The following is a 15,784-nucleotide window of genomic DNA, read 5'->3' as shown; positions in this document are numbered from 1 at the left end:
TATCTCCATGAAGTGAGTACTGACTAGAATTTGAGTATATTAAATGTGAGAAAACATCAGATTAGCAGTATTAAAAATGTTTTTATTTCATAGTTTTCACACAGTATATCAGTAAATATATATTTCTTTGCTTCAAAAATTAAACACATGGTGTCCAGCTGAGTTGAACTCAGAAAAAAAAAAGATCAGAAGATAATTTTCAATCGCATTGTTTTTTTCATGCCTAAAGAGGAATAAAAACACTCAGGAACAAAAATCTTGATTGAGATTCTCATAATTCATACATGAAAGGGTTAAGTGATATTTCAGACTGGAAGTACTCCGGTGATAAAAAATAATTCCACATTGCAGTACTTACAAACAACTTTGTCCTTCTCAACCCAACCGTCTGAAGACATTTAAAATGAAAATGTCCATTTAAAAGATCGCTACTTTTCTCCATGTTTATGTCCACACCAGTTTATTTCCGGTTGTGAGTGATTGACAGGGGTCTTAAGCCCACTAGTAAGTACTAATACTGATAAGCTCAATAATATGTGATGTTCAGTTGTTCAAAGCAAGCAAAAGGGGCCCTCTAGTGGTCGGAATAAGTTGTACTAACGTATGTTTTGTCCTTTTGGTGTTCCCGTAGCCATTTCAGAAATAAGAAGGAACTAACAGGCACGTTTCTTTCACTCTGTTTGGCCCGAAAAATGTTTGCCTGTGAATATTTTATGTTCAGTTGTTGTAAGAATGAATAGTATTAAATATCTCTGATGTGAACCTTTGTTGTTGGATAAAAAGACGTTGTAAATCTTAAGGTAATCTGTGAATGCTAATCGTTAGCGTGTCTATAGATTTTCCCATTCAAGTTAGCATTGAGCTAGCGTTCTTTTTCCCATTCATTTCAATGTATAATGCCATGTAAATGTACTAAGGCAATGAACGGAACTCAGACATATTTTGTATGTATGTTGCAGTTTTACAGTGAGTCTCAAGTAAAAGATTTGGAGAGAAGTTTTGGGCGTCCGGCTTTTCTTGGGAAACCTGTTGTCTATCTGCCGAGCTAATCACTACACGCACACAAGTAGAGGCAGAATAATATGAGTTAGAATAAAGCGGCATTAACGTGAGATTTAAAAAATTGTCGGCGTTATTTAATGAATGTGTTAACGCGGTAATAACGCGTTAACTTGCCCAGCCCTAATTATTACTCGAATTTATGTTATTTTTACTAACCTTTCTTTAACCAGGAATAAATAAGTCACAAATGTTGACATTAAAAATCTCTTTTGTAAGAGTCTCCTGGCCAAGACAGCAGAAGCAAAAGTTACAAAAAAAAAAAAAAAAAATCAAGAAATTTAAGAATTATAAGATATTTCAGCCATCCATCCACACTAAAAACATACATAAAACTTCGTGTTAAAACCATACATAAAACAGCATACTAAAACATACATATGGAACGCAATAATTAAAGGAATGAATGCATAGCAACAGTGTTCCTTAAAAGCATCTCAGAGCAGAACCTGATTCAGATATATCCAGGCCTACATCTACATTTATCCTTAGTACTGGGCGATAAAACCAAAAATTATCACCATTTGGGTCTATATTTCTTTTGTCCATTGGGTTTATTTATGGTTATTGCCAGCTAAAATACTACGAATCTTTCAGTGTTTTGCTGTTTATCTTCATTTCACGCATGCCTATTTAAATGGTCCATAAGTATTTTATGACTATTCATTGTTTTACATTTTCTACGTCTGTTTTTTTGATGTTCTGAACACAGAATAGTTTACAACCACCATGATTTGGTTTCAAACGGACCAAAAACAGTGTTGAAACAAGTAGAACAAGAAGTAACCACCTAATATGTATCGTGATAACTCTCAATGTACACTGATATCAATATTTTTAATGTAACATTTTTGGCCATATTGCCACAAACTCTTTGTCAAACACTTTATCTGTCAAAAATAAATGACATTGTCACAATCATTTCATGAGAAGAGGACATAATATTTTATTCCAACTTTATGGACAACAGTATATATTTTACTGTTAATGATGAAAATGACAAAATAGTTGGCTGATAATACAAATATTAATGCAATTCTTTTTTTATATTTTGTCACTTATACAATATTCTTTGAAACAAAACTGCTAAGTCCCACTCAGCAGCAAATGGGACATTAACTCTGTATCAATAATCTAATTCAATACTGGATAGCCTATAACTACAAGATTAAAAAAAAAACACACAAAAACAGGCAATTTAAAATAAAGGCAGATCGCTATAAATGCAAGATGATATAATGGGGACAAATTAAACTTGATTGCATTTACACCCATTAGACTTCTTTAGTTTTGCCCAAGTCCCATTAGCAGGGTTTATTTATACTACAGTCAGCCTATAAAGGTAATAAAGTATTATTGGTACCTGTAGTCAGAAGACATCAAAACACCCGTATTAAGGCTGGAGTTCAGGTGTGATCAGCCAAAATAAGTGACAACACCTATGTGAGTGGTGAAGTGCGTGCATCATTACAAACAGCTGTCAGTGGTGGAACGTAACTAAGTACTTTTATTCAAGTGCTGCATGTAGGTACAAATTTGAAGTACTTTTGCAGCATTTTTCCCATTTTCTGCTACTTAATACTACTACTCTGCTACTTGAGACATGTGGTTCTCACAGAGTGGTGGTGATACAAATGTAAACGTGATGACCTTATAAAACGGTGATGCATTGTAGTAGATCAAACAGCATATAAAGTGGTTGAAATGTGCATTCAGATGTGCCCTTACCCCACCATCAAAAACACTCTCCTGTCTGTCAGTGCCCTTGACCAAAGTAACGGTTTAGGTATGGAAAAGCATTCTGCTTAATAATAATTTCCATTTGGGAACAATAAATTCAACTTAAAAAAACCCAGCACACTCTCAGATATCTACAGTAGTAAAATGTAACATCCACAAAAGGTAAGCCATAATATCATAGCCATACTTTACTGCACAGTGACCGCTTTTGCTTTTCTACTAGTCTGTTAGTATTAAGGTATTATTCATACTAATAATAATGCATTTCATAGTATGCAAACATACTTTAAGTAAAAGCAAAACATAAAACATAAACAGGCCTTAAAATACTATGCATAAAAGAAATCCAAAATTTTCACAATTTCTTGCCAGTGTGTTATTTGTACTTGCACTTTACACTAAAGGATCTAAACACTTCCTCCAACCACAGACACCTAAACATATAAGGGACACCTGCAGCTTTACTTCCTTCTTCTGTAGTCAGCTTTATATTTTAACAAATGACATAGTATCCTTGTGCCATCTGTGCCAGTTGGCATTGCCAGGATGAAGCTCCAGTTAAGCCCAGATGGCAGCACTGGGATTCTCCAAGATTGACTGAGTTTAACAACAGTCTGCGAGAAAACAGGCAGCTAGCCAGCCAGTCACTCTGTCAGTCATGTGGTCTGGGCCTGTATCTCTGCTCCTTCCTCTTCTTCCAGAGTCACCTTCAGGCCTGTGAGGACCACAATCAAAGGAAACGCTAAACCATCAGGGATGAAACTTCTCCGGTTAGAATCTGACAAAATCTAAGCCAGTTTAACAGCTGGGGTTATATTTGTTGCCTGGCAACAACAGCAGCCAAATTTGTTAGGTCTTGTGCTTTGCAGTGAAGTCTATAGAAGAGATTTGTTTTCAAAACAATAGAGTGATTTATTTTTAGAAAATGGTTGACAGCGTGAGCAGGAATTATTTATTGAATATGCAAAAGGATGCAGTTTATTTTTCTATTTGAGGAAGATGTGTTTTGTATGAGCAGTATGCCTTTTTAAGTTTAGACTGAACGGACTGATACTGTGTTACATAAAAAAAAGTCTTTGAACACTCTTTTAGTGTTGTAGTACTTGAGATTGGTCTTGGCCACTTTTTGAAAGTCTTGGTCTTAGTGTTGTTTCAATCAAGAGGACAAGATGTATCTAAGTATCTGGTAGATGTTTGGATTTATCTGTAGTAGATTATATTAATTTTGTTGCTTTTCTTATATTAGATTAGTGATTGTTTTTTTCCGACAAAGTTAGTAAGGATTAATGTTTTACCTTGCTGACATGTTTCATGTCACATGTCAGCTGGGGCGCCGTTAAGGGGGGTGGGGGGGTGGGGGTGAACATGACAAATTCATGGGGTCCAACATTCCCAGGGGCCCATACTGCAGTAGAGTGGGCCTGGATGTCATATCAGTCCCCGGACTTCTGCCTGTTTGGTCTGTCTTGTCTGTCATTTCATGTTTTATTTTGTTAAGTTCTCCTCTTGTGTCATGTCTGGTGTCTTTGCTTCCCTTCCCTGATTGTTCCACCTGTTCCTGATTACCTGTCCCCGCCCTGATTTGTTCCACCTGTGTCTCATTGTCTTCCCTCCCTTTTGTGTATTTAAGCCCTGTGTTTTCCCCTGTTCGTTGCCAGTTCGTATTTGCCTTTGTGTGTCTACTTACCAGCGCTTCTTCAGATCCTGTTTGTCTGCCTGCCTGTCTGTTTTTGACCTGGATTGTTTCCTCGACGCCAGAGTTTTTGCCTGACCCCTGTCTGTGCTTCTGCCTCAGTATCCACTCCCGTGTTCCACCTTTTTGCCTGGATTAACGGTACGTGAGTTTGCCTTTCCCCAATGTCCTGTTGCCTGTCTCTCTGTGTATGACCTGGTCTGTCTCCTGACGCTCCTTTGTTTTTCCCTAGTCGGGTTCCCCTCGTGTGCTCCCGACCCAGGCTGTGGGCTTACTCATTCGGGTTCGGACGCCGTGACGAATCCACGAAGCAGTTTCACTGAGGACTCACCCATAACCTTTTTGTGTGAACTGTATTTTCTGTCTGTGTTTAATGAACACAATTACATTGTATTTTTGTCTGTGGGTCGTGCATTTGGGTTCAGACCTCGTACTACCAGTCATAACACTGGAGAGTTAGAGGAATAGTAAAGCATCTTCAGTTTCACTTTCACTTTGCACTGCTCCGACAATTACAGACCAGTCCCCCCCCAGCTCTAATAGATAATTTCCAGTCATTTTCTTGTAGCAAGGGCCCAAAATGATTATGCTTCAGGAGGCCCAAAATTGGTAGCAGCACCCCAGCATGTCAGCAAGGTAAAGCACTCCACCTTACTAACTTTGTTGGATAAAAAGATTTGCTAATCTAATTTGGATTTATCTGTTGAAATCATTAGTCACTCACACAAAAAATGTGTCGAGGCCTTCCTGTGTATCTGTAAGTTTCAGTCTTGACCTGGTCTCACCCTGCTTCAGTCTTGATCCTGACTTGGTCTCAACCCCCCGAAGTCTCGGTCACATCTCGGTCTTGATACACTCAGATCTGGGCTGTGACTTGGTGGTCTTGACTACAACACTACACTGATTACACTGGTGTATCGTATTACCACATTTATTAATGCAATGAGCCGCAAGGGGCCTCGCTTTACACTGATTTAAAATCAATAATATGAAGAGGCTTTTCTGGGCCTCATGTTTCTGTTTAAGACTAATGGCTCCATGCGGTTTATACTGCAACTGCTTCTATTGATTATTTTAGGACTCAAATTACATTGCTGCACATTTTTTAAGGCTTGATTCTGTCTTTATCTTTAAATATAACAGATATTAAATGTGACTTGCATACATAATTTAGTTAAGTGAGCCTACATTCTGTTCACTACTAAGGAGTGCACAAGACGCTGACAATTTCATACATTTTAGAGGTTTAATAAAAACTCAGCTTTGTAATTCAAGTAAGAAGTTGCTTAGCTTAAAGAAATTAAATAATAGCTGATTGTAAACTATGTGTAACACATTTGAGGGGAGCCAGTTTTGCCCACAGGTCCTATTTTAGGTCCTCTTAGATTCAGCTGATTTTGCCCACAGGTCCTATTTTGGGCTGCCTGGTTTCAGGAGCCAAGCATGGATGTGGTTTAGGTAACAGCGCTGTGCATTTAGAAGGCTGGTCTATTTTAAGGTACCAAATTGCATCTCCCTCCTGACCTGTAATACCTACTCTGTCTGTGTTCACTGAAAACAACACATCATGATATCATAATAGCATCATATCTGCAGATTCAGGAAACTCTAAAAAAGCTGCCAGTTGAACTTTTTTAACTGCAGTTTTCAAACTCACACGAGCTATATATGCTATACATGCATTAATTAAGACAGATCTAGGTCGGTTTAGCACGGGACTCAAAGCCTGTGTAGTCTTCATTCCTTTTGAGAACTTTAAAGCTCAAGACATTGCAACAAAGTGAAATCTTTCATTTTGGCGTCACTTGAAAGGGCTGTCTGATATTGATGCAAGGTTTGGATGATATATCTTTAGAGAGCAGTCCACAATTTACAACATGACGACCAAACTTTACCGATATTTACTAAATGTCAAAAAAACAGAAGTGTGTAATGTCGGTTTTTTCCATTAAACCACAAATGCGATGATTTGTTTATTTATTATCGCGAGATGACACGAGAAGTCATTCCATAAACATGGCGACAAATGCAAATATGGTGTTGATTTGCAGATATATTCATTATTATTATATATTATCCCTCTATCTCGTACTAAATTAAAAAATGATTGGCTTTCCTGGTGTGTCCACACATACCGCGACATGTTTCCTCTTCTTCGCTTGTTGTAACATCCGTCAACATCCATTTTTTTAATTCACCTGACTCTAGTTGCAAAAAAAAGGTCTTTCCATTGCAGTTTTGCGTGATATACCATTTGTGCTACGCCTGAAAAACCACCTCTTGCCAGTGCAAAAACTTTTAATCGAAAAATGAGACTTTTGGCAAAATTGTTGTTTTTCCATTAGGGAAATTTTTATGCGCAAGTTATATTTGCACAGTTCGAGGGTCAATGGAAAAGTGACTATTGTGACATTTTGGAAGTCTGGTGTTTCTTTTTGGCGGCATTGTGCTTTCAGAGCTAGGTTGCTAACTACAGTACCGGAAAAAAATATTAGAACATCAAAAGTCATCAAAAACAATGTTTACGTAATCAAGTACTAACTCCTGTGTGTATCATGTGACTAAAAAAGACAGAAAAGAAAACATGGAATGCCTAAAAGCACTGTTTTTGTCAGTACAATGCCATAGCTATTGATGTAAGAACTTAAGTGATTTTGGTTATCAACAAAAACACCATGGAAAATAGCTTGATGTCAGCTCTTAAATTAAACTCTTATGAGCTATTTTTGTTGTTGTCATTATATTTGTTTAAACAAATGTATCTTTAGTTGTACCAGGCATTAAAACGAACAAGAAACTGAAGAAAACAAGGGTGGTCGAATAATTTTTTCCATGACTGTATATTGTTACTCTCTCATTCTTTAAATTTAAAGGGGTTATATGTACCATTTCTGCTTTCAACAATTATTAGGCTACATAACTAAAATTAACATCAGTGTGTTGAGAATAAAGAGCTTTGAAGTTATGCTGAAGATGCTAATGTACTGGAATGTATTTAAACCAACAGTCAGGCAGATTTATATGACATTCTTCCATGGTGAGGGAAACTGACACCACGGGGCCTTTGACCAAAATGTCAGAAAATGATGAAATGGGATGAGAACCACTAAGAAACAATATATAGAATCAAAGAAAGTAACAATGTAATAAAAGCTAGAAGCACTGTCATTTTCACCACTGGACACAGCCCTAAATGAAAACACTAGAGTTTGGAGTTTCTTCAACACAGGTGAGTTTATGAGGTTTATGTAGGTATAAAGTTATTATGTGATGTTATTTTCTTTGCTAAGTTGCCATTTAAAACTCAATCCTGACAGTTCTGACCTTGTTTAGATGATTCCAAACAGATCTTTAGTGCAGCAACTGACAACACCAACATTACAGAAAGGGGAGGTGATTTATGGTTTTTACTGTGATTACTCTCTGTCTAAAATCAGAACTAAGCTAATGGAGCTCTAATGTAAACTATCAGTTCATGCAGCATGTGAAAATTATAAGACACAGTGTTATTTTGGCCAGTTGAGTTTTTGCTTGGAGATGGAAACGTGATAATACCATAATACAGGTGTGTGTAAACAGTGAGCTTTATATTTTATTCAGTGAGTGACATAATCTGTGGATACATAGTGTTGATTCGTTGGTGGTTTTGGTAGTCTTAAGTGTTTTCTGGTACAAGACATCACCCTTTTCAGAGTCTGGAATATTAATAATGTGTATAAGCCCTTTGATTTTTTCATCTTTCAGAAATGTGTATATACACTACATGATGGTATTCTGTAAAGTTGGTCTTAAATAAATAATGACTTGAATAGTATAAGCTATTTGTTACCTGTGATTTGATATAAAATTGATGGGCTTGAATGAGAATTAGCCTATAGAAAAATAGGCTAGTTTTTGTGCCAAATTGAAGGGGTCATATTTTGTTAAGCCCACTTTTATTAGTCTTTGGTACATTTATTTGTGTATTTGGTGACCCTAATGGGTGAAAAAAGTTTGAATTTGAACCCTCCAGGTGCTGCAAACTGGGGTGCCAATAAGGGGGGGTGAACATGACAAAATCATGAGGACCAGCACTTGTGGGGGGCTCATAGAGCAGTGGAGGGGCTTCAGTGGATACAGGCTAGAAGTTACGAAAATTTCGTGTAAGATCTGCAGTGATTTGTGTAAGAGAGGCGTAGAAGTCAGGAATTGGATGTTGAAAGTATGTCAACTTTCGTCTCACGGGAGCATAAATGACTGTATGTGTGGACCGCAGCCCCACCTACATGCCTGCCCCCCCCCCCCCCCCCCTTACACACACACACACACACACACACACACACTCCCCAGTCCAACAGATCAACAAGATACTGAATTTTATGAAAGGTCCACAACGTTTACCTTTCATGGGGCCCACAATCAGTAGTGGCACCTCTGGCTGCAAAGCTATCTTTATATGCATTTTGGAAAAAATTGAGTGGATTTCTACAAGCCATTTTAATTCCTTCTTAATTTGTTGCATCTATAACTACTTATATCACGACATTTGCACGTATAAGGTCAAGACTTCCGACAAACATTTGTCTGATCATGCCATAAATGTTTGTCAGTAGCAGCGGTTGTAGTCCATACTGAAAATATGTTCCAGTTTTTATCTAAAATGTTCTGTTGTTGGTTGAACGGGACAGAGCAGCACAGCCAACAACCTGGAAGGGGTGGGGCATGAAGTGGCTCATTTGCATTTAAAGGGCCAGCGCTCAAGACAACCTTTCTGGTGTCATTAGTCAGAAATAGGGTTGAAGATGGACCTGTGGAGTTTAATTAATGAAGAATTCAGACCCAAGCATAGTATTTATAGTTTATGTAGACCACAGAGAAATGTTTCAAAATGCATAATTCCATTTAAAAAAGCAAAATATCACTCCTTTACGAGTTATAAATTGTGTGTGTCACAGAGAATGGTGCCATTCAACTACTTTCACAGCTATATTTAAAGCAACTTAAGGCAGAAACATGCACAAACACAGCAGTCCTTCCCAGAGACAATATGAGCATGAGATGATGCCCTGCAGGTAGCAGGATGTCATGCAGTGAAGTGACAGCCTGGTGTAGAGCCACCACAAGAGTTATGTCATTAAATCACTGAAGCCTCAAGTTGTTTCCTGTTAAGATGCTCACCAAGTTAATGTTGCCAAGCAACAAATACAATTTCAGCCAGTAGGAAGAGCTTAAGCCAAAACTACTTGGCAACATAATTTTGCAGTGAGATGTAATAGAGAAGATGCTAAAGCATCAATAGCTCCAAACACTGCATTATCACATGGAAAGAGGCAAAGATACCTGCTTTAACTTTCAGGTCTAATGCAATACTGCTACAGCCAAAACAAAGATAAAACGTCTGAAAATGTACCAGCAAGACAATTTAATAGGGAAGGAGCAGTGTGTGCACCTACAGCCTCATGAACTCATAAAATAAAGGAAGATTATGAAATCATAAATTAGAAAAATATAATACTGTGAAAATTGTCAGCAGTCATAATCAGGATAGATGTGTAAATATGTTCCCCACAACAGAGTCAAGCACAGGAGAAACTGTGAAAGCAAATACTATTATCAACAATCAACTTTGTTTGTTTCTGGTAATGTTGATGATTTTTAGAAGCCACAAAGACTTCTCACTGTGTGGCAGGATTCAGTGGTAATGTTTTCTTTTGTTTGATGATGTTTGTGTCAAATCGTTGTGTACTTTACCAAACCCAAATATTGGGCCATTGCACCATTTTTTGTGAAGTATATGAAAAAGCGCTACTAGAAAAAAAAGCATTATTCACAGGTTCACTGTTTACTCTTTGAAAAGCAGAATGTCCTCCCACTCTGCCTCTGTGAGTTCCTACTAATATCAGTTGGATGAATAGTGACATGAACAGCCCTATCCAGTATGTGACACAGAAACAGATATAAAACCAATCTGCAATAATTCTAACATGAGCCACAAGATGGTGCATTTAAGTGAGCGATTCATTGAGGTTTCTATAATTCATAGCTTCATGAATAAGTGATATGAGATCATAATGTGATTCATGGAGACACTAACTCAACTCCAATCACAGCAGTGAAGGGCAACGCCACAGTCACACACATACACACACACACACACACACACACACACACACACACACACACACACACACACACACACACACACACACACACACACACACACTGCACAAAACAAACACAGGCTTGTGCACAAGAAAAATGAGAATTGGATCATTTCCTTGCCACAAAGAGCTGAATGACTATCAGTACAAATTCCATAAAATCATAATAGAAGTCAGAAGTTTTTCCCTTCGTTGTGTTTTTTAATATATTGACTGCCCCGCATTCAATTTCTCTCATTTAATTCAATGCACTTTAATATTTCAATTTGGAATGAAGAAAAGCAACAACAGCACTGTTGAAATTACACTTAACACTTAGGCTTAACACTTAATGAGCATTTTAATGACATAATGTAGAGCATTATGCGGTTTGCATGCGGTTTTCGTCCTGGTCGTGGAACGCTGGACCAGCTCTATACTCTCCATCGGGTGCTCGAGGGTTCATGGGAGTTCGCCCAACCAGTCCACATGTGTTTTGTGGATCTGGAGAAGGCGTTCGACCGTGTCCCTCGTGGTATCTTGTGGGGGGTGCTTCGGGAGTATGGGGTCCGGGGCCCTTTGCTAAGGGCAGTCCGGTCCTTGTATGACCGAAGCAGGAGCCTGGTTCGCATTGCCGGCAGTAAGTCAGACCTGTTCCAGGTGCATGTTGGACTCCGGCAGGGCTGCCCTTTGTCACCGGTTCTGTTCATAATTTTTATGGACAGAATTTCTAGGCGCAGCCAAGGGCCGGAGGGGGTCCGGTTTGGGGACCACAGGATTTCATCTCTGCTTTTTGCAGATGATGTTGTCCTGTTGGCCTCATCGAACCTGGACCTTCAGCGTGCACTGGGGCGGTTTGCAGCCGAGTGTGAAGCGAGCGGGATGAGGATCAGCACCTCCAAATCCGAGGCCATGGTTCTCGACCGGAAAAAGGTGGTTTGCCCTCTCCGGGTCGGTGGGGAGTCTTTGCCCCAAGTGGAGGAGTTTAAGTATCTCGGGGTCTTGTTCACGAGTGAGGGAAGGATGGAGCGTGAGATTGACAGACGGATTGGTGCAGCGTCTGCAGTGATGCAGTCGCTGTACCGGTCGGTTGTGGTAAAGAAGGAGCTGAGCCGAGAGGCGAAGCTCTCGATTTACCGGTCAATCTACGTTCCTACCCTCACCTATGGTCATGAGCTTTGGGTCATGACCGAAAGGACAAGATCCCGGATACAAGCGGTCGAAATGAGTTTCCTCCGTCGGGTGGCTGGGCGCACCCTTAGGGATAGGGTGAGGAGCTCAGTCACCAGGGAGGAGCTCGGAGTAGAGCCGCTGCTCCTCCGCGTCGAGAGGGGCCAGCTGAGGTGGCTCGGGCATCTGTTTCGGATGCCTCCTGGACGCCTCCCTGGGGAGGTGTTCCGGGCATGTCCCACCGGGAGGAGACCTCGGGGAAGACCCAGGACACGTTGGAGAGACTATGTCTCTCGGCTGGCCTGGGAACGCCTCGGGATCCCCCCGGAAGAGCTGGAGGAGGTGTCTGGGGAGAGGGAAGTCTGGGCATCCCTGCTTAGACTGTTACCCCCGCGACCCGGCCCCGGATAAGCGGAAGAGAATGGATGGATGGATGGATGGATGTAGAGCATTAATACACCATAATAAACACTAAAACCATATAGACTAGATATATTACCATAAATTTAATGGTACTAATACCGGTTTAGCATTGAATAAATCAAATCTAATTAAATAATACCTCCTCCCTGCAATTTCCATTTTTTCTAGAGAGGCAAACAGTTCAAAAACATGATAATATCAAGTTCACAATATGTATTTATTTCAGTTATGACAAAAACAGTGACTTCACATTTGTATATTTTCCTGTTTGGTAAGCCACCAGCAGCTGTGAGGCCTTGAACAGTTGTTTAATTTGCTTATGCCTCAGGCAGGCCCCAGTATGTGACTCAGCATCAGCTGCACCAATATGCATGAACTAACTACTTTGGAAGCAAATATATTTACATTGAAGAAAACTTTTCAATTCATCAGTGCTTGTACTGTAGTGTGAAAAGTCCTTCTATGTAGCCTCTAATGCTGCAGCATATGCAGGGTTAATTCAATGTAAGGAAGAGATTTTCCCATTTTACAAAGTTGGGTATAAATCAGTAAAAAGTCAGAGTGATAGTGGGGTCTCTCAACAAGTCTGATGCCAGATTTATCTAAGGATCCAACAAAAACTGATGAGAGCAGAATGAAGACAAGAGCGGTGCAGAACAGTGGGCAGCCTTGTCCCACGGTCTTCTTCCTGCCAATATGAAATATCCATGGTTGCTATGGAAACACAGTTTCATGAATCACTGAGTTTTATTTTTTTCTGCAGCCAAAAGCTGCAGTTTATAAAGCTGTCTTGTGCACGGTGCCCATTACTGTCTGTGTTGTAAGCCTTAAGATCTGTTAGGTATTAGGTGTGGGAAGAGACCAAGTTTTAGTCTGCTCCTACTGAGATGACTAATTGGCTGGCTGGTTAGTTGGCTGACTGACCAGCAGGATGAACGGCTGACGGACAGTGAATAGATACTGTACTGTATGTGAAGGAAGGACTGGAAATGCATGGGATTACATCATAGGTAGGAGCTGGTATTTACATTATATGGTAAGTTGCTAAAAGAGCGTGACAAAGATATTCCATAGTGTACAAATGATGCAAACCCAGGATACAGGCCTTGTTTTGAGCTATCTCATGTATGTATATTCACAAATCTGAGCTGCTTTATTTTAAGGTGATCACTTGCATACATTGCATACAACCTGCAAGCTACAATATGTCATGAGTCTATAAAAAAAATTAGAAAAGAGCAGTATTTACTGGTTTGCTATTTACTCCGAAAAGCTGTATCTCTATAATGTCCTCCCACTCTGCCTCTGAATGTGAGCGTACATTCAGCCTCCATACTGCATTATGCCTTATATGGCATTTTGTGAATGGGTGTTGCTAGGTAACTGGAGTGAAGTAAAGCGTGGCTACTTGGTTTTTGTATTTAGGATGATTAAGGATTAAGACAACAGTTTTTAGCACTGGGACTGCTCGGCTAACTCCAGGAATTACATACATACCGTGATTATGTAATTTCCAATAACAGCTCAAAACACAACTGCACATTATAAAAAGCTGGGACAGTTTGGAAAATGTAATGACACGATAATGAAATGCATTTTGACTTGCATTTCTTTATAGACAGTATGAACACCATTTCACTTGACTCACATCCTTACCAAAAGTCCATTTCAGACATTCACTCCTGCAACTCAATCCAAAAACATGGGACAGGTGACATTTAGGAGTAGAAATGAGTTACACTAATGAAATAACAAAAGAAAGGCCCAGTCCTCAAAGAGCGAAGGTGCACAAGAAAAAAAATCATCCAATGTTTAAAAACAGTGTTCCTCATAGAAAAACCAAAAGGAATGTGGACATCAGTGTGTGGTGTTTTAAGTCCCTGAACATCTTTCAAATGTGAAGAAACGGAAAGATAAAAGGATTTACTTTCACACCTTTTTTGATTTTTTAGAATGTGTTGCAAATAATGTTCTACTGCAGGGGTGTCAAAATCATTTTAGCTCAGGGGCCGCATTCACCCCAATTTGATCTGAAATGGGCCAGACCAGTAAAATAGTAACAGAGAAAAAAGTAAAATTACATTATGATCAGGTTTACATCTACAAAGTCTCCTTAAAAATCTGAATAGCATGAACAACTTGAATTGTCTTAAGAAAACAAGTGCAATTTTAACAATATTATGCCTCAGTTTATCAGTTTATCATTTACACATGTGCGTTACAGTCGCACAAAACATTTAGTAACAGGTAGAATATTGATAAAATTGCATTTACTTTTCTTAAGACATTTCTGTTTGTTCATATTTGTTCATGTTATTCATGTTTTTTTGTAAAAGTATAGTTTGGTAATGTAAACATTTTCATGTAATTTTACTTTTTTTACACCTAAAAAACAAAGAGAGGATATGGGGTTGGATATATTTTACTGGTTCTGACCCACTGGAAATCTAATTGGACTGTATGCGTTTGTATGTAGAACCTGAATTAAAATGATTTTAACAACATTGATTGTTAATATCTTCAGTGTAATTTTTGCATTTCACAAATTCATCCCGTGGGCCGGATTGGACCCTTTGGCGGGCCGGATTTGGCCCCCGGGCCACATGTTTGACACCTGTGTTCTACTGTATTGCTTTCATTCTAATGAAGTCAGATATTACTTCCTAATCACAGTGTGTAGTTTAATGTAATTATAATTGATGTCCCACGGAGCCTATTTTGAATTCGCTTCGACTTACAAACAAGTAACACATCTACTGTGTTGTTGTGTCAAGAGATATTCATATCTATCACATAAGGACATGTGTTTTGGTGTGTACGCACTTACTCAACCGTAATAACCTTTGTTGTGCATCTCCAGTTACAAAACCAATTTAAATAACCAGCATGTAATCATTTTGTTATTGCTGGTGTCAGAGCACTTTATGTTTCTTGTGAACTCGATGAATGTCACACCTGGTTGGCTGTGTGATCAAGCCAGCTCTGCACAGTACTACTGATGAATTATGGGTAATAGAAGACAGAAATACATCTTGCCATCCTTCGCCACTTTGCCTGCATTTCTTATCCTTTTCCCTCTTCTTCTTCTTCTTTTTTTTATTGCATCTCCATGTACTGTATCTCTGTTGTTTGTCTGATTTCTGTCATATGTCATTTTTTCCACAATCCTTTCTTTCATTTTTCTTTTTTTATCACCACAAAGCAAAAAAAAAAACAAAAAAAACCAAACAAAACAGACAGAAAAGAGAGCTAGTTACTCTGTGACGTGGACTTGCAAGCTCAGATGTATTTGTCACTTTGTGTGTTTGTGTTACTGCAATAGTGTTATTTTGTTCTGTATTTGGGAAATAATGATCTTGCATCCTTAACACGTGTTTTATTTGGTAAAATGTGAGAAGCAGAAAACATCACTAAAGGACTTTTCTGTCCTCTTTTCTAAATATCTACATCCAACAAATACACTTGTCTTTTTTTCTGTGTTGTTGTCTATCACTTCCCCCATTGACTTATTCATTTATCTGCAGTATGTCATAAACAGAATATCATATTAGCACAATGGATGGATGGATGGATGGATGGA

Source organism: Sphaeramia orbicularis, chromosome 4 (assembly GCF_902148855.1).
Source record: "Sphaeramia orbicularis chromosome 4, fSphaOr1.1, whole genome shotgun sequence".
Taxonomy (NCBI): Eukaryota; Metazoa; Chordata; class Actinopteri; order Kurtiformes; family Apogonidae; genus Sphaeramia; species Sphaeramia orbicularis.
Note: the sequence above shows the minus strand (reverse complement) of the source record.